The sequence below is a fragment of the Stegodyphus dumicola genome, chromosome X1 (genome assembly GCF_044657685.1).
Source record: "Stegodyphus dumicola isolate Sdum_Otavi_A_Nest chromosome X1, ASM4465768v1".
Classification (NCBI taxonomy): domain Eukaryota; kingdom Metazoa; phylum Arthropoda; class Arachnida; order Araneae; family Eresidae; genus Stegodyphus; species Stegodyphus dumicola.
In genome coordinates this window covers 41,271,010-41,292,717 of record NC_140780.1, presented here as the reverse complement: position 1 = coordinate 41,292,717, position 21,708 = coordinate 41,271,010, and the positions used below count along the sequence as shown (strand labels likewise).

The window sequence follows — 21,708 nt, the reverse complement described above, 5'->3', positions numbered from 1 at the left end:
CCCTGCCATAAGAGAAACGGTCTGTAGGCTTTGTGAATATGCAAGTACCACTTCAGGGTTTGTTCTTTTCCAAAACAGTATACTTATTTAACTGTAGTTGGCAACAGGGAAAGATGCATTTCTATTTCAGACATCGTCCCCCGTTTTTTCTGTCTTTCTAACACTGAATAATTCTATTTAGTGTTAGGAGAGTTGCAGATTAAGAATAATTAATCCATTCCTACTGATACTAAATACTCAGTTCTCTCCCCGAAAGCTTACTACTCTTCACAACTTCGATTTAGTTCCGTTACAAGTTAATTGAAGAAAGAAATTACCCTTGCAGCAAGAGCAGAAAATAGAGACTTAAACTGTGCGATGTTTATTTAAATAAAAAAATCAGCCTGCTTTAATTGATTGCATTAGAGAAAACAAATTAATCTGAGCTTTCTATTTAGAGCGAAATACGCTGGAATTTAATCAACAATTGCAAATGTATTCGAATTCCCTATTCAAATTAATACAAGTATTTTTGCTTTAAATTTCTATTTAAACGTATAAAAAAGAAAGCTTTAATAATTTAGGAATTTGCAGTATCAACATTTATTGTAAAATTCAAACATTTCTAACTTAAAATTTTTTTATGTCTATCATTAAAAATGCAATGTTTAGTATGAAACGAAAACAAGTCAATAATATGGTAATTTAATTTCATTCGGAAGCTGCTGTATAAGCCAGTAACTTTTACCATAAATTCATTTTGCTACGTTTGCCTAAAGCAATTTATTGATATCAAATTAGGTGATGATTATCATGATGCAATAATTAACATTAAATGTCCAACAAATCAAAATCTCAATTAAAATTTCTCACCGAAACAGGATGAAAAAGGAATATATGTGAAAATGGAACAAAACCTCAACAAAGAAATATACTAAAGCATAATGACGAAAGATTTCCTCGATGTTTCATGGCAGTATATGGATTTATATTAAAATACTTCAAAAGAAAAGTCGCGTTTCCTTCCTGAAGAAATCAGAATACATTCATTAAAGTATATTTTATTACATTAAAAAAAGTACTCGCCTTCTCTCCCTCTCAAAAAAAAAAAATTACTGTTTTGCGTAGAATGTGTTTAAATTTAAAAAAACTGCCGAATGCTAACTAGTCCTTGCATTAAGCTACAGCTATGCCAGATTTACGTTTTCGCTCTATTATTCTAAAAACGCGGTGTTCAAATACTATTTGTTTCATAACATTAAAAAGAGCTCACTACAAGTTAAATCACAAATCTTTAATATCTTATTTTTTCATGATTATGAATAATTTTATTAGGATATTTCCCTATTCTAGCTTTTCATACCATCTTGCTTTAAAAATGACTTGATGTTATAAGTCATTTTTAAAGCAAGATGGTATGAAGAGCAATCAAATTGAAAGGGTTACAAATTGTACAATCATGTCCGTACAATTTGTAACCCTAATTTATTTTCGCAACCATTGGCCTTACATATACCCTTCCAGTTACAAAAATACTTTCAATGATCAAAATATTCATGTTTTGGCATTTTAAATAAAAAAAAAAAAAAAAAAAAAAAAAAAAAACCAATTTTATAAATTTTACGACTAACTTGGAATTCGTTCTCCCGATCACTAGGCTTGTTTTTACGCAAATCGTATACTCATTTGTAGAATCATTAGGTTTGTCGAAGTAGGAAGCGTAAAAAAGGAGCAATGCTCTCGCCGGGACTACCGGACGTGCCTTTTTAATTAGTCGACGATAAGGAAGGAAAACGTACCTTACATTCTCCCCCACTTAGAGGACTACTGGGAAGGCAGAGATCCAATTGCCAAATCCTTGTGGTTACGGATTGTCATCCGCCACATTTTAGTTCAGGCGCTGCATTACATTTATGGGAAAAGAGATTTTTGGGTCTGCTGATTTTCGGAGCAGATAACAGGAAAATCAGCAACGCCTTCGCTGGGATTCGAGCTCTGGACTTTTCGATTGCAGTCGGACGTGCTTCCAGTTACACCGCGAAAGCAAGCGATAAGAAGGGAGAGAAAATACTTTATGTGAGAATCAAAAATACAAAATTTTGGCTCCCGAACGACAAAAATTGACCGAAATATATAATTTCAAAATTTTCGATTTTTTACCTCTTTTTCATTTAATGGCTCCTTTAATTAATACACTAGATTAATTCGAGGATAATTTTTTCCTCCTAAAATCAATTATATTCTTTTGTGATTTACTAATTTGTAATATTTTTTTTTTATTTCTAATTTTGTTCTAATTGGTATACCGAACGAATTTTCACACAGGTAGTTAATAAATTTTGAAATATTAGAAATACGTTATTAGTACTGTCATGAAGTTTTATTACTTCAGAAACATAATAATAACTCAAAAATTCACTTAAGTAAAAATATTTTTGATTTGTTGTTTATGCAAATAATGTTACCAAATGGCTGTGTGAAAATACCTAAGCATGCCGTTATTTTCTAGAACACTAATTTTGAAAGATTCTGTGAACAGGAATTGCTTTTTTGAAAAATTCAAATTAATCAATATTTTTTATAAAAACCTACCTGAATAAAAAATGACCGTCTCGTATTCTATTAATACAAGAAATCCTATTTTAAAGTATATTTTATTTTTAGTTTAGGTACAAATGGAAACATTCGCTCTTCAGGTTTATGAATGGCCCCTAAATATGATATTCAAATTAAAAATTAAATATCTTATATAGTTTTTGTCCCACAAGTATCAGATTTCTTGTATTTATTTTTATAATATAAAATATTCGTAAATAGAGACCGGGGGAATTTTTCAGCATAGTGGTTTAAAAATGTACGCTTAGTGACTGCATAATCTGTTTCTTTTCTTCGATACAGAAGTTGTAGAAATTTATATGCAGCTTTATTTTAAATACCAAAAATAAAAAATTAAAAAAATGTGTAACAAATGTTTGAAAGACAGCTATTGTTATGTCTAGTCAGTAAGTTCAAAAGTATATTTGACTTCGGTAAGGGTATATATATATATATATATATACAGCACAGTCGTCGGTAAGCATATTTGACTTATACCATCGTTATACGAACATATAAGAACGTAACATAAAATTTAAGGTTTAAAAATTTTTTCTTGCTCCTCTTAATTCTAAAGGTACCTGTTTATTTTCTGTTCTTCCTGATGCGTCAGCTTCAGTTAGTAACGCTATTTCTCGATTTGAAGATCCACTTGAGAAACTCCAGATTGCCCTTCCTAGGCGTATTAAAATTTCTTTTTAGTCGTATAATTGTGCAAAAGTAATAAAAAAGGATAATCAATTATCCAACAGCTATACAGAAAAGTTTTCTATGTCAATTACATTGTGCAGTGGTATACCATCTAACGCAAATTACTCAGAAATGAAATTTAAATTAAAATTATTTAGAAATAAAACTAAAATTAAGCTTAAATATTACTTTTATTCTATTTCATTATAAGAAAAATAGTAATAACTTATTACTGATGTTCCATTCCGTCTAATACAGGACATTGTGGAGTAAGCCCCAGAGGTTTCTTTATTCCCCAAACAGGAGAGTTTGCTCGAAGCTTGGTAGCCTCAAGTTGTTTCAGAGGAGAATTGATGGTTTTACTATTCTATACATACAACGTAGAGTGGGGAGTTGCACAAAGCCGTCGTCAAGAGATCTCAAACGATGGAAGTAGGAACTCGGTTCGTGTAGTATTGTCACAGAGCCGAGACTGCTAGCGTACAGATCACAGCCAGTCAATAAATGACCCAGGAAGATAATAATAGCAATAATAAAATCAGAGTGGTGCTAACGTAGATGAAAACGAAAACGCTCATGATTATCTTTTTCTTGAATAAAAGCACTCCTTTGACTTGCAAAAATTATCTTTATCTTAAACACAAAACATTGTGCTCAAAATAAAGATCATTTAAATCTATTATCTTCGTGACCACTGAATAAATAGGTTTACTTTAAGCATAGATCTTCATAGTATTATTGAATTATTAATTGTCTCAAGAGGGGGCATGCCGGTTGCGTTAAATTTTGGATCTAGCAGACTACGTGTTTACTTGGCACAGAGAAGAGTTGAAAGCGACAGATTTCAGCATGGAATTTTCCAAGCGAAAGCAGAGTTCTTAATTTTCTTACCAGATGGTGTTATTCCAAATAACGTGATTGGCTATTAATAATGTCAGCTTATATTGCAGTGGAGTAAGTTTGGTACCTCTTAATACTACTCTCAAGAATGTTTCCATTAATTTCTCACAAGTAAGAGGCTAGATATTAACAGTACTTGTACAGCAATCAGAACTATTTTCATTAGCTTGTAAGGATTATGTTAATTTTATTAACAGTTAAATTTTAAGTTAAAGTTCCTTTCCTGTCAAATTCTTAACTTCAACTTAGTACTTCCGGCCAGAACGTAGTTTTGGAATCTTGCTGAATATTTAATGAGGAGGAGCGGTATTTAAACCACGAAGTTACTTACTGAGTCAGAGAGAATCAGAGTTTCTGATTTACGCGCGTCTGCCTTTTTGGCCACTCTCTCTCTCAAAGGTGTTATTACGCTCGGCCGTACTCAGGCCCTTGCTAAGCTTCGTAGTCAAATAAGTTAAGGGGCCAACTCGATTTGAACCTTGATAGCTTCGGCTATACTTCTTTAGTTAATCTTAGTTTCAGTTTAATTCTTAGTCTTTTAAATTCAAGTCCAAGTGCGGGCTTTGCTCGTACACTCCCAGACGGAGTTTTGTTAAATCTTATTGGAATAATAAAGGGTTAGTTACCCTTCTATCTTGTTGTTTCTTGTCACCGAACTCTAGCGATTATTCGCTTATCAGTTCTTAGATTCTTCACTTCCAACATTAACTTAGAATTCCAAAGTGAGGAACTCTACAAGCTTAAGCATTTTCCTAAACAGACTGCCAAATAACGACTGAAACTTAAATATTAAATGAAATAAGACACATGTTCTGCGATAAAATACAAGTAACTTAAGGTGAGAATTTCAGATATTCATAAGAACGAAGCAGGTATAAAGTTAGAATTTTATCGGATATTTCCGCTTTCATATGAGAACAACATAAATTCTTTTAATCTATTTTTCTGAAGTGGTTCATTTCAAAATTAATTTCTACCATATGATTCCGATATAACGCTAATAATTCACGTACTTACATAATGTCAAAAGAGAAACTTAAGTTTTTCATCCAATAAAACTTAAATTGAAGCTTTAATAAACCAATTGTATTAAAGCAACAGCAAATAAAATTATCCTTAACCCAACACAGTAATTTGTTAGCAGCTGCTGCATCCGTCCCGACATTTGTAGTGCTTTATTTTGTTTATATTGCTACGAATTCTGCCTAAATAAAGATAATCTGCGAAAAAATCCACGACTATACTGAAAAATCTCCAGCACTAGGCATCCGGCTTCCGTCATCATCTTCATTTATATCATACTTTTATATATATATATATATACAGAGTTACTTAGAATTTAAGGTTGAAAGATATTTCATATTATAAATCTATTCCAATCAACCTCAGTAGGGTCACATTTATCAATCTTTCCAACTTTGTCTTCGCTCTGCCTCTAGTCTACCAACAGTTCTATACTGAATTTCATTCGGAAAATGATACCTTGAAGTCACTCTCATAAATTGGATTATTTCATATTTTTATGTTACTGATACAGCAAAAACTACTACCTTTATCTTGAGCTTATGCTTCTGCCTCATGACGCAAGTTGATGGCAGCGTCATTATTTTGCATTATTTGTGTTCAACACCGTTTTCTTAAGAACATGCTCGAATTTCGTATCGGAAGATTTACTTTTAATGAATTATTGCTAAATATGAAATTCTCGTACAGATAATTACACATCTGCTGAGACTTTGGAAGTAAATTTTATTCTAGAATGAAACAATACCTTTCTCGCAGTCGCATAAACCTTACGTTATTGCAATATGGCGTACACTCTGCTTATTCGACTCGGATCGAGCTCCCAGCATTCAGTGGTCTTAACATGGTCTGGATGATTCAAAATTGCTGGGCAAAGCTATGGGAGGGCCCACCAGCGGCCGAGAGGTAAAAGCCGCTGAACACTGGTAGTTCAGGTCCGGGGTTCGAGTCCGGGCTAACGGGCTGGCTGCATGGGCGTTTTCGTGGTTTTTCCCATGTGTAACATGGATAAGAGCCAGTTTCCATTAAAAAGACCTCCACGGGGCATCCCTCCCTGTCCGTGTAGTGCCTAAGGGCGGAGTAGTACGTAATAAGCAAAAAAAAAAAAAAAAAAAAAAGGCCTATGGGAGGTGGAACACACTCAAATAAGCACTTTCGTCATCAATGCAGGGGAGTAACTGAAACAATTGAGCAACAGAGGACACTTTCCAGTGAAGGAATGCAAGTACTGCTTTTCATATAAAACTTACTATTCTGGTTAACGCAATACTATATTTATCATCTGAAAAAAAATATGGCTTTCCCCATGTGAAGGGTGAATAGAAGCCAGTTTTCCTTAGAAAGAAGGCATCCCTCCTCTTAGGCAGATAGCCCTCGTAGCTTCGTCATATTCAAATAATCGAATCGTTTGAAAAATAATTACCTAATCTTAAGTAACATACCAAACTATTGTTCTACCTTTCTCTCTCTGATCTGCGTTAAACAGATAGGTAGTTTACAGTACAATACTGTAAAGGTACCTTCGAGGAAGATTTTCTGAAAGCAACTGGTTTGCAGTTATGTTATGCTTAGAAAAACCAAATAAACTTTCATGCAACCCGCCTACTTTTTTCAGAAATTGGAGAGGCGAAACTTTCCGTTATACACTTAAGATAAAATGGACTGCCAAAACAGTATAATAAGTAAACTCTTCCTATATATTAAACGCGTTTTATATGACTAATTTTATTTTTATCTTGCAGCATTCAATTGGCTTTAATTCTCTATCTTATTTTACAGTACTTTCCCCGGTTGTTTCTCGTTATTCCTACATAAAATCAGAACTATTCCCAGTTTCTTACCTTTTCCCTCTGCACAGCTTATTTTAAGACTTTTATGTTTGTTACGTTTGGTTGTTTGCGGATATTTTTGTGTTACTGCTTATCCATATGACACGTCTCGAACCTTTCAGGTCAAAGGTCAATACAGTTAAGAAGTTTGGAGGCTTTTGGCTTACTCTGCTCAACTGATTAGCAAACATATTCAGAAATAATCAAACTGAACAATAAAATATCTCCAAGTAAACTAAAAGTTAGAAAGTAAAACATTCTATTTTTATGCTTCAGAATCAGAGGAAATCAAGGTCTTGGCAAATCGAAGTTCTGTTAGCGTCGGAGTAATTCAGATATCTCTTCCAAGAGGACGTAATTATCGGATTGATACTTCTAGTTATTCATGAAGTAATCAACATACTTTTTCATGGATTAGAGGGACAAACCTTTAAATGCAGTACTATACCATCAGTTGTAATCGATGACATCAACAACCCTATCGAACCTCAACGACAAAAAAAGATATGCCTTTCAGGTATTAGAAAGAAAAAAAAAATAAAAGGTGTCTTGAAACCTTAATAGGCTGACTCTTCTAATTAAAAGAAGGTGTTGGAGAACTAATTAAAATCATGAATTACTTTCCATTATATAACATGTACCATAGTTCATTACCCACACATTATTCTTTTAAGTATTTCTAAAATCAGTATATGTAATACAGACTTTCCCAGAAGAAAAGAATTTGCTTCTGCCAGCATTGCTCATCTTAAAGTAATTTAAACGAAATATAAATAAATCCAGGCAATCTAAGATACTTTTCTTCGTCACTAAATAAAATTTAATGCGATATTTGTTCGGCGAATAAGACACTTCCTCTCTCATGATGACAATTCGTTTAAATAAATCAATTTTGCTCACCTCTAGAGAAAAGGAAATCTGGAGCAAAATTTTTATCAGTCTTAAGGATGGATCATAACCCCATTACACAAGCAGTACGCCAAGGAATTATGAAACGCCACGTACAACAATCTACTGGCGCCAGAGCCGGCGCGACTAAGCCACTTTCTCCTGGCAACTTTTAGTGGAATAAATTGCTAGCTCATATTAGCAGCTGCTTCTAACCAGTCTTTCCTTAACTGCCCTATGGCTCATAGCACAGCAAGTAAAATATTCGCTGCGAGGATAAACGTTACTCTATTATTTGATTTAGCATGGATTTAATGCTTGAAAACTTGGATCCTGAAACGGCTTTGTGAGAGAAACTAAGTTTTAGAATGAGGTGCTTAGGACATTAACGACGAAATGGGGATATTAGACGACTACAGTGTACATAAGTCACAAAATACAATTCCTAAGAATATATTTCTCTTCGTACTTAGATTTAATAACCAACGGCAAATTTAAGTTATTATTTTGCGTTTCGTTACGATTCGAAATTAATGGAAACTGGATCATACTTTTTCACAACTTGAAAAACAATTAATTAGCTCGCAAATTCTTAATGCCAAATTTCCTTTTTAAAGTTTTGTGTAATGTACAAATGACTAATCAAAATTAAAGTACCGTTGAATATTTTGTATACTAATATATTTTTGTTGAATGAACTCAGCTTTTTAATTTTATGTAAGAAAGACTGAAATTCCCTTTTGCAACAAACTTACTGGTAGGATTTATACAGTTACTTATCCATTTGGTATAAGATGATAACCAGATGCAAGAATACGATAACTAGCTGTAAAGGTAAACTATGTCTTATGGTATTCTTATGGTATCATTACTTTTTAACACAGTAAGAATAATAATTTTTTCACGTCTATAATCGATAGATGTAAATACAGCATATGTATTTTGTGACCGTGTATTATAAAAACAAATTCATGTAAAATCATTTATTACCATTTAAAAACTATTCATGAAAATAAGTTTTCTTCTAACTTACAAGGAAAAATATTACAAAATCTGTAAACAAGGTAGACAGATAACCAGATATTGATGGAATAAGAGGATTTTACTAGACGAAAATATCGGCGTGACAGAATTCACTATCATGTATATTAATATTTATAAGCTCTCGTAACAATGCACTTAAACAAACTTACATATTAAAATACGTTAGGGAAAGACCGAAAATATCGGTATATTGTTTGTAGAGGATTTTATTTTATGTTCCGGCTGTCAGAAAAGTGTGTTCCTAGTTTGATGTATTCTATTTTCAGAGCTCAGTTATTAATTTTAAAATTTATTTTTCAATTTTTATGTATCTTATTCAATGTTTTTCCTTTAAAAACACTCATTATAATATGCATTAATAAAATAATATTTAAATAATTAAAATAGTAAATAATTAAAATTAAAATAATTAAAATAAATTAAAATTTAAATTAATTAAAATAATTAAAATAAATTTTAATTTAATTTAATTCAATTTAATAATTTAATTTAAATTTAAATAATTAAACTAATATTTCACACGGTTTTCGTGATTTTCAATTGCTAGAATATATCACTTTTCAATAAATTAAAATAATAATTATATTCATAATAAAATGTGGAGCTGCTGACTTTTTCTATACAATCTAAGGAGAAAATCAATAAACATACGACATTCTGCATAAGCTATAAAAAAAGGCATTGTGTTCGAACAGGGATGGCTAATCCGCTACACAGGTGCCACAGTGTTGAACGGCGGAGTTTTAACAGTGGCACACGAAGACTTACAGAATAAAAAATGTTTTGAAACGATAACAATATCTTTCGTATCAACTCCGTCGGCAAGACGTTAATTGTTATCCAACTGAAACCCAAATCGAAATTATTGAGCTACAGTAGCATACTACACTGAAAGCAAATATAAGGAACTTATTTCAGCTGCAAGTGATCCTAATAAATTGAATTTTGGAAACTGGCACCAAAAAGGTATTTTCCAAACTTACACGATTTGGGTTTTAGATATTGTTGTAAGCTTGGATCAATATATGTTTGTGAACAAACGTTTTCTATTCTGAACATAATAAAAACAAAATATCGTTCAAGATTAACTGGTATGAACCTAAAACACCTAATTTTATTAGCATCTTCAAAAAATTACATATTCAGAAACTACATTAATTAAGTACTGACTGTTGAATAATTATTTAATATTAAATGTTTCAAATTATTCGTTTTTATTTTATATATAACCTAACAGATGAAATTTAAATAAATAAATTTTAAAAATGTTTATTAACAATAAAACCCTAGTTTGTTTCATTTCTTATATTATTTTTTAAATGTCCACTACTCAGACTTACATAAAAAAAATGTGTTATTTGCGTAAAAATCCCATATTTAACGTAATAAATAACATTTTTTTCACCTCTTTATATATTTCGTATGTTTGAAATATTGGTAGTGGCATGCATAACTTTTTTGCAGATAGTGGCACACTTCCCAAAAAAGGTTGGCCACCCCTGAGTTAGAATCTCGAGAACTCATGTTTTGTGATTGCTAATTCTATTATACATTAATCATTCACCTCGCTTTTGATTACTTTATAAGGTATTTTTCCCACTTTCCTAGCGCGCCTTCGTGGTGTAGTGGTTCTGCACGCTCGGTCGGTATTCCAGAGGCCCGTGGTTCGATTCCCGGCGAAGGCGGTTGCTAATTTTTCATCTCTCCGGCCTCCAAAAAAATCCTAATGTCTCTACAACTTAAAATGTTTTGTTAAAAAAGAATCAGTCGCAAAAGTAATTGCTTCTCATTTATCATGCATCAATGACAATATATATACAAATAGACGCATAGTAACTCATACCAACACACACACAAAAATTAAAAAGCAATCGTATAAATAATGAATTCATACATATAATTTATTAAACATCTTTCAATATTTTTAATTTTATAATAATCAGTCTCCCATTATCAGAAAAGAATAATGCGACTGGTTTTCAGTCGCAACTCTATAAGCTTTCAGACATGGTATTCAATTAGACCAAGAACTATATTAAAGTTGATGACGAAACATTGAGAACAATCATATTTTAGGAGGGTTGCGAAGATGGATCCAACAGAATAGTAAGATGCCATTAAATCTAACTCTTCCAAAGCATTTATTACTTTGCTTTGCATAAATATTTTGCTTTTATATTTATTTTAATAATGACAAATAACAAAAATTGTTTTTAAATCACAAAATATTAAAATAGCAAAATACATCGACCAAGATTTTACTTGTTCTGGAAATTATTTTAATTAAAAATTATAATAAAATTTGAAGATCTAACGACTAGATATATGCAACCGACTAGATATTCACAAAGCAGGACCATTAATAAAATAAATTATAAATATTCTTTTGAATTCGAACCTTTTTTAATAATCTTGCTTTCTGCTCTTCCTCCCGGCCCACCAGCGGCCGAGCAGTAAAGTCGCTGAAAACTGGTAGTTCGGTCCGTGGTTCGAATCCCGCGAACGGGCTGGCTGCATGGGCGTTTTCGTGGTTTTCCCCATGTGTAACGTGTATACGAGCCAGTTTCCCTTAGAAAGTCCTCCACGAAAGGCATCCCTCCCCTTAGGCAGATAGCCCTAGTGTGCTTTGCCATAATTAAATACACCACCACCTGCTCTTCCTCCCCACCAATAGCAATGCGCTTATAACATATCTAAAAAATCAAGTTTCGTTGCTATGTTGTGCTGATTTTGCCCTCTACCGGCCAAGTGGCTAAAACTAATAAACACTCACAGTACGCTCCGGATTCGGTTCCTGACAAAAGAATTAGTTGCATGGAGATTTTATAATTTTCCTCATGAAATGAATGCAAGTTATTATCGCTTGGAACATCAGCCATTCAGGTAACCCTCCTAGGGTAGCTAATTCTTGCGTGCTTTTGCCAAAATCAGTGAAACTACCTTTGATTTCGAGAAGAAATATTTTTGATTTGCAAGAAGTTCTTCTCTACATCTATCATATTGTTTGATGATATCTATGGAAATTTATTTTAAAAAATAATATTACGTGAAGACAGAATCTCTCTCTCTCTCTTACCCTCTCCTCCTCCCCCCCCCAAAAAAAAAATTTGTAGAATTTAAATCCACGAGCGCTTTGATCAACTCGTAAAAATGTATCCATTCAATAAAAGTGATGTATTTATAAATCTGTTTTTGTGTGTTATCATAGAGCCACAATTTTAAATTTCTTAAAAGTTGAGAATAAAATCCGAGACATAAATCTTTATCCATATATTATTCTATTTTTAAGGCTAAACTCTTCAAATTAGTTTGGTAAATACTAATACTAAAGAAACGAAGAGATTATGAAAAAAGGAATATATCATTGTCTAAAAAAATAGTGGTGACCTACCAACATTTAGCTTGTTGACATAAATTGACAAAAAAAGCAGTGACGATGCAATAATCTACCGACACGTCTAAAATACCCTTCAGAACCTCTGAGAATTAGTAATTCCTCCTGGCTTTATATTAAGAAAACCCATTTAAGATAATTGCATTTTGTTCCTGATTTCGTGAATAAAGGAGATAAAAAACAGGCGTTATCTTCGTAAAATGCCTCAAGTAATTATAGTTGAAATGACCTAGTCTTTCACTGCTAAACTACTTGCATTAAAATGGCAGTTAAACATGTAAATGTAAATTACTAATACAGATGTTTTAATGTAAAATCATCTATGCGCGAATTTCAGCAGGTAACTTGCGCTATTATACTACACTGCGAGGTCTATTGCGATATTTGCATTATAGTGTCTATGTTACTGCAAAATTGCAGCATACTCGGGCGATCTGTATGCATAGTCAGAATTACTGTACCGTAATATCTGATGTCATTAAAACTCACTAGTAAATACTGTTAAATACGTGATTAGAAATTTAAATACATATAATTAAATTAATAGACATATATATATAATTATGACATGTGCCAGCAAGTAGTCAAAATGATAAGACCGTTGAACACTTGTAGGGGTTTCAGAGAATGGTTAACTCTATTGGGTCTGCACCGTTTATCTCATGGGTAACATGAGTGCGATATAATCCCCATACGAATGCCATTGTCGAACGCATATCTTCTAAGGTCTTTATGTCCTTTGCCATAATTAATTTATCAAGTTAAATACGCAGTTTTTATATATAGATAGATATTCAGGATTCTTACATTTTAAAAATTCATAATAAATTACACGATTGGCACTAAATTCCTATTTTTTTATACCAAAACAGAGGTAAATTTGTAAGGTTTCACTCCATTTTTTTTTTCAATTACTAAAACAGTCAAGCAGGATAATCGCCCCGTCTATGTAAACAACAACGAGGCCTAAGAAGGTTTAAACAACTTTTTTTATTCAGAACTTTAAAATGAACAAAGACATGGCTTGTACTTACAGTTTAAATCTCCGCAGTTTACCGATAGTGATTAGGGAAGCCTACTGCGGAACCGAAGGGCCCGAGTTCGAATCCCGGACAAGACATAAATGTTAAACATGTAAATGTATAGTGTCTTTGCGGCATGGGGGCACTCTAAATATATAGCGAGCCGAAAGTCCTTTCGAGAGGTTAGTGGTAGAGGAAGAGGGGGAAGACCCTCGGACCTATCCCTCCGGGGCGCTTTCCATGAGAACTGGGGGGGCGGAGCTGAGCGGAGTCGTACTGTCACCTGTATCGTGCTCAAAGCTGTTGCCAACGGCAGGCGCAAACTTTCTGTCCTTGCTGCCACGATGAATTTCGTGAGCTTGTTCTTATGTTACTGTCAAACAAGTGAGATAATCTCAACACAATAACACATCTCCGCAGCTTGCATAACCATGCAGCCTGCGCGTCCGCCAGGATCTGAACCCAGGTCGAACTACCGTCATTCAGCAACCGTTTGGGGGCTAGTGAGCCCGTTCATTTGATACGAGCTTTTAAAATGTTTCACAGAATTATGAATAACCCTGCATAATCAAACTAATAGTTTTATCCTTTGCTTACTTCTAACTTTCGTTTCATATTAAACACAATTATTTTTTGCGATTCGTATGATATTTAGAAATAATTCAAATATCTCATAAAATTTTTTGTAAGATTTCTTCTTCAAAATAAAATAAAATGATTGAAAGTAGTTCAAAAGATTTCTCTCATTTTGTAAATAACGCATCTTCTAGCATTGCAAACTTAAATTTTCAATCTTTTGAGTGCCCACTCTTGTATCAGGCTCAAGAAGTAATTTTGGAAATTAATGGCAAAATGTTTATTCATAATGTTCGAAAGATATCTACAGAGTTTATTTTCTCGAACTATAATGCTAGACATGAACTTCAAAATGCAGAGTTCCTCAAAATAAGTTAAAGGTGTTAAATTTATGCACTGGAAATAGAAAGATTCTCTAAAAATACAATGAAGTATTATTACATATTCCTTCGACAGCAAAAATTCCATTTGGTGAGTAATTATTAAGCTTTTATGATTAAATACAAAACACTTCAAACAAACGTCATATTCTCAGAATATTCTTTAAAAATGCACTATTTTTTAGTGCCTGATACTGATTGAAATTAAAGATTTTTTGACTAAATATATGGAAAAACTGCAAACAAAAATTTCGTTTTTAGCTATATTAGCTCCAGTTTGGTTAAAATAACACTCGTTATTGGATTTGTAGCCAGTCTCATAATATTAATTACGAATACCTCAGCAAATTTTGCATGTGAACATATAGAAAGTTATAAGGTATTTCACCCGCTTCCCTACCGTGACTTCGTGGTGTAGTGGTCAGCACACTCAGCCAGTATTTCAGAGGTTCGTGGTTCGATTCCCGGCGAGGGCGGTTGCTAATTTTTCATCTCTCTGGCTTCGAAATATTAATCCTAATGTCTCTACAGGGGCGCCCGAACTAAAAGGGTGTTGGATGATGATTCTCCACACCCAGGATTTGGCGACTGAGTCCCCTAAAAAAAACCAGTCACCCTTTAAAAGGGGGAGTATATAAGGTATTTCTCCCGCCTTCTTAATGTATTGTCAGCACACTGAGCCGGTATTTCAGAGGTTCGTGGTTCGATTCTCGGCGAAGGGTTTGCTATTTTTCCTCTTTCCTGCTTTCAATTAACCTAACGTCTCTACAGTGGCGCCCGAACTAAAAAGGGTGTTGGATGAGGATTCTCCACACCCAGGATTTGGGGATTGGGTCCCTAAAAACCCCAGTCGCCCTTTAAAAAGGTAAGTATATAAGGTATTTCTCCCGCTTCCCTAGCGTGCCTTCGTGGTGTAGTGGTCAGCACACTGAGTCCGGTATTTCAGAGGTCCGTGGTTCGATTCCCGGCGAAGACGGTTGCATATTTTTCATCTTTCCTGCTTCCAATTAACCTAATGACTCTACAAAGTTTTACTTTGATTCGCTAAAACGCAATGTTTTAATTATTTGAATTTTGTTTTAAGAAGACCTAATAAAGAATCTAATTCTATACCTGGAGAATCTTTCCACGAAACTTTTTTCTTAAAATTCTATTTCGAGTAAAGCGAGAGGAGTAACCGGTGGCTAATTCCACTAGTAAACACATTTCTTTTCAATGGATAGCCCCCAAAATATGGAAGATGTGTTTAAATTATGATTTTATTATTTGATCCCAGTAGCTGTTTAGTAACTTCGTTTGACTGTTCTGAGGTACTACAGCCTTCTCAAGTACCTCTAATATAAATTGCATTATGCTGCGGGATATAATAGACACCAGCTTTTTTTTTTTTTTTTTTTTTTTTTTGTCGATGTTTTGTTTTGACTGACAGGACAAGATTACATAAACATGCCAGATTTCTTAGAAAAGCTTATCTTATACTCCAAATCTTTGCAACTATTTTCTCGTATGACACAGATAAGCCTCACTCAGCTATTTCAAGTAGAGTAAACGATAAAAATTAAAAAGGACTTAACATAAACAGATATATAAGCGATAAAAGACATATATTTCAGTCTTTAAACTATATCAGTACCTTTCACAGACGAATGGGGCCACATTTAAATACATATTTATTTGAGTTTTAATATAGCGATTGCACTGTTGAATCCTTTAGAGAACGCAAGAGGAAAACATTGTTTTATAAATTGTGATAAAGTAACTCATTGTGTTCGATACTTTATAATGCTTCTGGATTTTAGTAAAAAAGTATTTTGTGAAACTTAGCATGATACTTCGAAACGTTTGCACTGCACAGTTGTATCTTGGTATGCAAGCATAATTCATTCCGGAAATTTGCTCGCGATCCAAAGCACTCGTATGCCGAAGCAATTTTTCCCACGAATAAATAATAATAGAAATTCGGATGATTCATTTCACAATTTCAAAATATTCATATAGGAATGATTAATAAATAAAAATGCATAAAGTATATTACCCTGCATTTTACCTTTGAAAACAATCTATAGCTAACTAACAGAAACGTTGCTATTTTTTAGTTCATTGTAATCTTTCTGTACACATGATTTTAATATGGAACTTGTACAGTAATAGCTGCTTTTGGCTCGTTATGAGGATTTCGTAGAAATGATTTATTGCATAGCTGTAAAACAAATTCAACTTTCACACTGCTATAGCTTTATAAGGATGATGTTTTCTACAAAATTTTGTACTCTTTCCCATATTTTAATAACTTTCTAACTTCATTTAATGAATCTCTCTATCAAATGAGTTTTTTTCAGTCTTTCGTAGTTTTATAATTCCCGAACGAGATCTTAAAAATCTCTTGCTGTCGCTGGCGACGTAGATCCATCAGTTTGTCGGTTGTCAGATTTTGGCCGTTTTAATTTATAAGGTATTTCTCCCGCCTTCCTAGCGTGCCTTCGTAGTGCAGTGATTCTGCACGCTGGGTCGGTATTCCAGAGGTCCGTGGTTCGATTCCCGGCGACGGTTTTGTTAATTTTTCATCTTTCCTGCTTTCAATTAACCTAACGTTTCTACATTGGCGCCCGAACTAAAAGGGTGTTGGATGATGATTCTCCTCGCCCAGGATTTGCCGATTGGATCCCCTAAAAACCCCAGTCGACCTTTAAAAGGAGAGTATATAAGGTATTTCTCCCACCTTCTTGGCGTGCCTTCGTGGTGTAATGGTTCTGCACGCTGGGCCGGTATTCCAGAGTTCCGTGGTTCGATTCCCCGAGAAAGCGTTGCTAATTTTCCGTCTCTCCGACTTCCAAATTACCTAATGTGTCTACAAGTGGCGCCCGAACTAAAAGGGTGTTGGATGATGATTCTCCTTACCCAGGATTTGGCGAATGGGTTCTCTAAAAACCCAAGTCGCCTTTAAAAGTGAGAGTATATAAATTATTTCTCCCGCCTTTCTAGCGTGCCTTCGCAGTGTAGTGTTTCTGCACGCTAGGTCGGTATTCCAGAGGTCCGTGGTTCGATTCCCGGAGAAGGCTTCGGTAATTTTTCATTTTTCCTGCTTCCAAAAAATACCTAATGTCTCTACAACTTCACCAGCTCTTAAATGCCGTCTTCATTCATCTCCAATCCCAATCTTTCCCAAAGACAAACTTTCATTGGCAAGTGGCGGCTCTTGTTCGAAAACACCTCAGCGAGACAGAGAAGAAATGTCAGCTCAGTTGTCAACACGCTAAGCTCTGAAAAAAAAGAAGTATTTACGCACTACTGACATTACAAGACCTCACTTGTTTATCAAGTTAAAATACATTAATTTTTTCTCGTCTTGCAATACATTTGCAAGCCAAGATATTCGTAATACAGGGTTGTACTGTATTTATATATGATTCGTTTTTCTCCAGAACTACAAAAGTTTAAAAAACATTTTCTAGGATTTTTGACATTTGTCTCATCGTCCCTTATTGGGTTCGGTAAGCAGACCGGCTTATAAAGTTCGGCAAAGAAAAAATAACAATGTCTTGATTAAAGGCCTATGCTTGTGTTTACTTCAGGAGTCATTGCTTAAATAGGTGTTTCTTTTCTAAAAATAGACTAAACAAAAGTGCTGATGATGACATTGTGTCAATTCCCTCTCCAAACATAAAGAATGTTTATCTTACAATACAGAGCGTAACTGCAGTCATTTACTTTCTATCAGCCCTTTGGGGCAGGCAAGCAGCCTACAGAAAGTAACCGACTGCAGGATAAAAGTATGAGATATAATTGCATTACTTATTATTGTCTCGTAAAGTCAGTTTTGTATATTGTTTAACAGAAATAAAAATACTTTCTTCCTACAAAATCTTTGTTAAAATAAAATGCGGTAAACGAAAAAAAAAAAAAAAATTTCCTCGCTCCTTAAAATATGTATGATAAACGAAAAAACAAATCCTCCCCTGCCTTATACTGCATTTCGATTTGATTATTTGAAAAGAAAAGATGGGAGGAAAGAAATCTTAACCATCCGAAATTTTGAATTTTTTAGTCCACACATTTGTAGCGTTTTTGGAATGAATTTTAGACAGCAGCTGGATAAAACCAGATTTCTAAAAATGATAGTCTCAAGGAATAAGGTACTAAATCTAACCTCCCTATAAAATAAACTAAAACAAATAAAAAAAAATTCTAAACAAAAATATCAGTGGCGATTGGCTAACACCGCTTAAAACAGGAAGTTCGGTCCCAGGCCAATGAGCTGGCTGCGTGGTTGTTTTTGTGGTTTCTTCCATGTGTAAAGTGAAAACATAGCCCTCATGTGTTTTGCCATGTTCAAATAACTTGGAACAACCTTAAACAAGTACTCTAAAATTCAACAGATTCTCCTTTGTTTTCATCAGTACACCTGTTAGGAACTTTACTGGTCAAAGTTTCTTCAAATCATTCAATACATCGGCCAAAACAATTTTTCTTGTGATAAACAAATGAAGAGCTCTTAATAAAAAGAGTATGCAAATAAGAATGCAGGATAAACATAATACTAGGGGTATACTTCCAGGCGATTCAGTTCACCAATTGTCCAACAACATTAAAACATCACCTTTTTTTCGTAAAACATTTGGAAAAATTTGCAGCAGCTTACCTAGACTCACACATTAAGATCAAGGCTTATGAACAAGGGTGGAGGGGGGACTGCCACTTTTACGACAAAGCAACTAAATGAGTTTTAAGGAAGTCAGGATTCCATCACACACAAAAAGACATTGCGGGTCAAGTCAAGGACGTTCTTAACGAAGGAAAAACGGAGGTAAGGGAGGCCATTATAACGAATAACATGCAAGAGGAGAAGAAGCGTAACAAAAAAGCAAACAGTAAATACAAAAAATGAATCTAAGAAAATGGAAAAGCATTTCCTTAACGAACGCCATTAAGCAGGTTTTCCATGCTTCCTACTCGGGAGTCTTATGCTTTACTCCTTAATGCAGCTCGAGAGTGGATTTAAAACAGTGAATCATGCAGGTAAGAAAAAGGAAGTGTAATAGAATACACGATAATAAAATCAGCCAGGGGTATGAATCTTACCGCTGGGGTTCGTCTATCAACCCGTTTACTTGGCGCCGAGTTGTACTGATCCTTTGAAACTATCGGCAAATTTGGGCAAACTACTCTACATATCCTAATCAAAAGGTAGTCGCAAAATCATGAGTTATACATATTAACATTCAATATGAATGCCATTTATTTGTGGCCGGACTATCCTGTCTTTCGTTAGAAACATCGATTTGTGAAACAGGAGGTGCATGGGACCCACTGCTAAGATGATTTTTAAAAATCCACGACTTAATGCCAAATGCTTAAAACTTCATCAAGCTGAAATTCAGAAAGAATAACATCTGTTTATATTAAATGAAATTCAAGTAAAGAACATCTATACAAACCTCTGAGAACGCTCCAACAAAGAAATACCTCATAATTCTGAGCACTGATTCACAGTAACTGTTTAAAGATATTCAGTAAGAATGCCATCATGTAACAGTTAAAAATGTTGCATTCAATTTGTGAAATCTAATACTGATGTCGAAGAGGGAGTGTAAATGAAACTCCATCATTTGAAGGCTCTGGTCAACCGGAGCTAAGTTCCGAAACCTGTCCTTCTTAAAATAGGATATTTATATCAAGAATATAAGCTAATTCAAAATTGCTCTATTTTATCAACAAAAAACATTTCCACCAACCTGGCACTACGAAATTTCTCATCTGTAACATTTAATGAATACATCTAATATTCTCCTTTCCTTTCCTTTACAATAAACTAACAATGAATGAATTCACCTCAGAGGGAAGAAGTTTGACAGATGAAAAATTAAAAGCTATTACAGAGAAAATGACTGGATGCTAGTTATACATAGAGTGAAAATCTGCCCAATATTAAATATAAATACACTGCTTTTTGTTTAAAATTGATTTCGAAAATTCTCATTGGAGACCTATATTCAAACTTTAATATAAAAAGCGTTTCTTCCTTTATCTCAAGCGCAAGAAGAAATATTAAACAGCTTACATTAATTGAAGAAGAAGCAATATATTGGAAACGGGAAACACGAATTACGCAAGTAGGACATAAATCAGATTAACATTGGAAAGCACTCTTTTCCTTCGTTTTAGTGCACTTTATTCTATCATTTACTGTAAAAGGATCAAATACCATAAATTTGAAAACGTACATCATAGGATTTATATTTTGGGAACCGAAAGCATCATTACACATTTCAAGCTACATATTTCATAGTTAAATGATTATGCAGACAGAATATTCATGCATAGAAGTAATAGAAGTATCTTAGAAAGGCGCAAATATGCTATTAATATGCAATTTATGCTTAAAAGTATCCCAGAAAGGCTTAAATTTACTATAAAACTTATATTATGAGAACAAAGCTGAATTAAATTATTATAAATAAATATGTTAACAAAAGCATAATACATCTGTGCTTAATCGTATTCCATTTTAATCTTCAATACACAGCTATAAAGAATATAATCCAAAGCCTCTTCTGATTAAAAAGTGGGAAACAAAGCAAACTATCAGCAAAACTATTTGAGAGATTCAGTTCCTAAAACCTGATATGTAAGAAATAATGAACACAGATATGAAGGTTCTTAAATACAGAACGGGAGAAAACCTTTAAGAATTTCAAATTAAAAATTGTCTTCGAAAGAATCACAAAAACCATCAAAATAAATTATTTATTTAGCTGCATGCTCTGAAAGTCATAATAAAAGAAATAGCTAACTGATTGAAAACGTAACTACAATACTTTCCATTCAAAGAAGAATGATTAACAAATAAATATCACCAATTCTAAAACATAACACGCAACCACACAAAAGTATTTTTAGTCATGAATGATGGGGGAAAAGAACAGTCAAAAACTTTGAGCAAGTTCATATCATTAATTATAGTCTTTTCAGCAAGCTCAAAAATAAGCCGATAATGTCTTTTTCATTGAACGAAATCTGTTTTCACAAGAAACTAAAAAAAAGTTGGTAAATACAGACGCATGTTTGCATTAGTTGCCCATATCCTATAGTGCACTTCATAGTGCTCAAATAGATGCTGTGTTAGAGCCTCTTTGTAGTCGCATCCTTTCATATATTCCGAAAACTTTCAAAGAGAGAGAGTGCACAAAAACTTCTTTCTACATTAGGAAACGCTTGAAATGCGCTTGATAGGTTTACTCTAACTTTTTAAAGTATGTTACAAAAGCGCTAGGAATGAATTTTGGGGGTGAGGAGGACGCAAACTTTCAAGCAATATGTTTTCATAAAAGATCTCTCCATTGCAGCCTTAGAAATTTTAATACAAATGCATACAAATAACAATCACGTTT

At 33.6% G+C, this 21,708-nt stretch overlaps 1 protein-coding gene across 15 annotated transcripts in view; it reads right to left on the bottom strand.

Moving 5' to 3' along the window:
• LOC118199398 (fat-like cadherin-related tumor suppressor homolog) overlaps window positions 1–21,708 on the bottom strand; it is a 1,041,672-nt gene that overhangs the window by 973,449 nt on the left and 46,515 nt on the right. For 5 of the 15 annotated variants that reach the window (XM_085808597.1, XM_085808606.1, XM_085808602.1 and 2 more), the window contains one exon: window positions 3,156–3,250. The exons of the other annotated variants lie outside the window; for them this stretch is intronic. The gene's annotated coding sequence lies outside the window, so the exon portion shown is untranslated. The remainder of the gene's footprint in view (window positions 1–3,155; window positions 3,251–21,708) is intronic. 15 annotated transcript variants of the gene reach the window in all.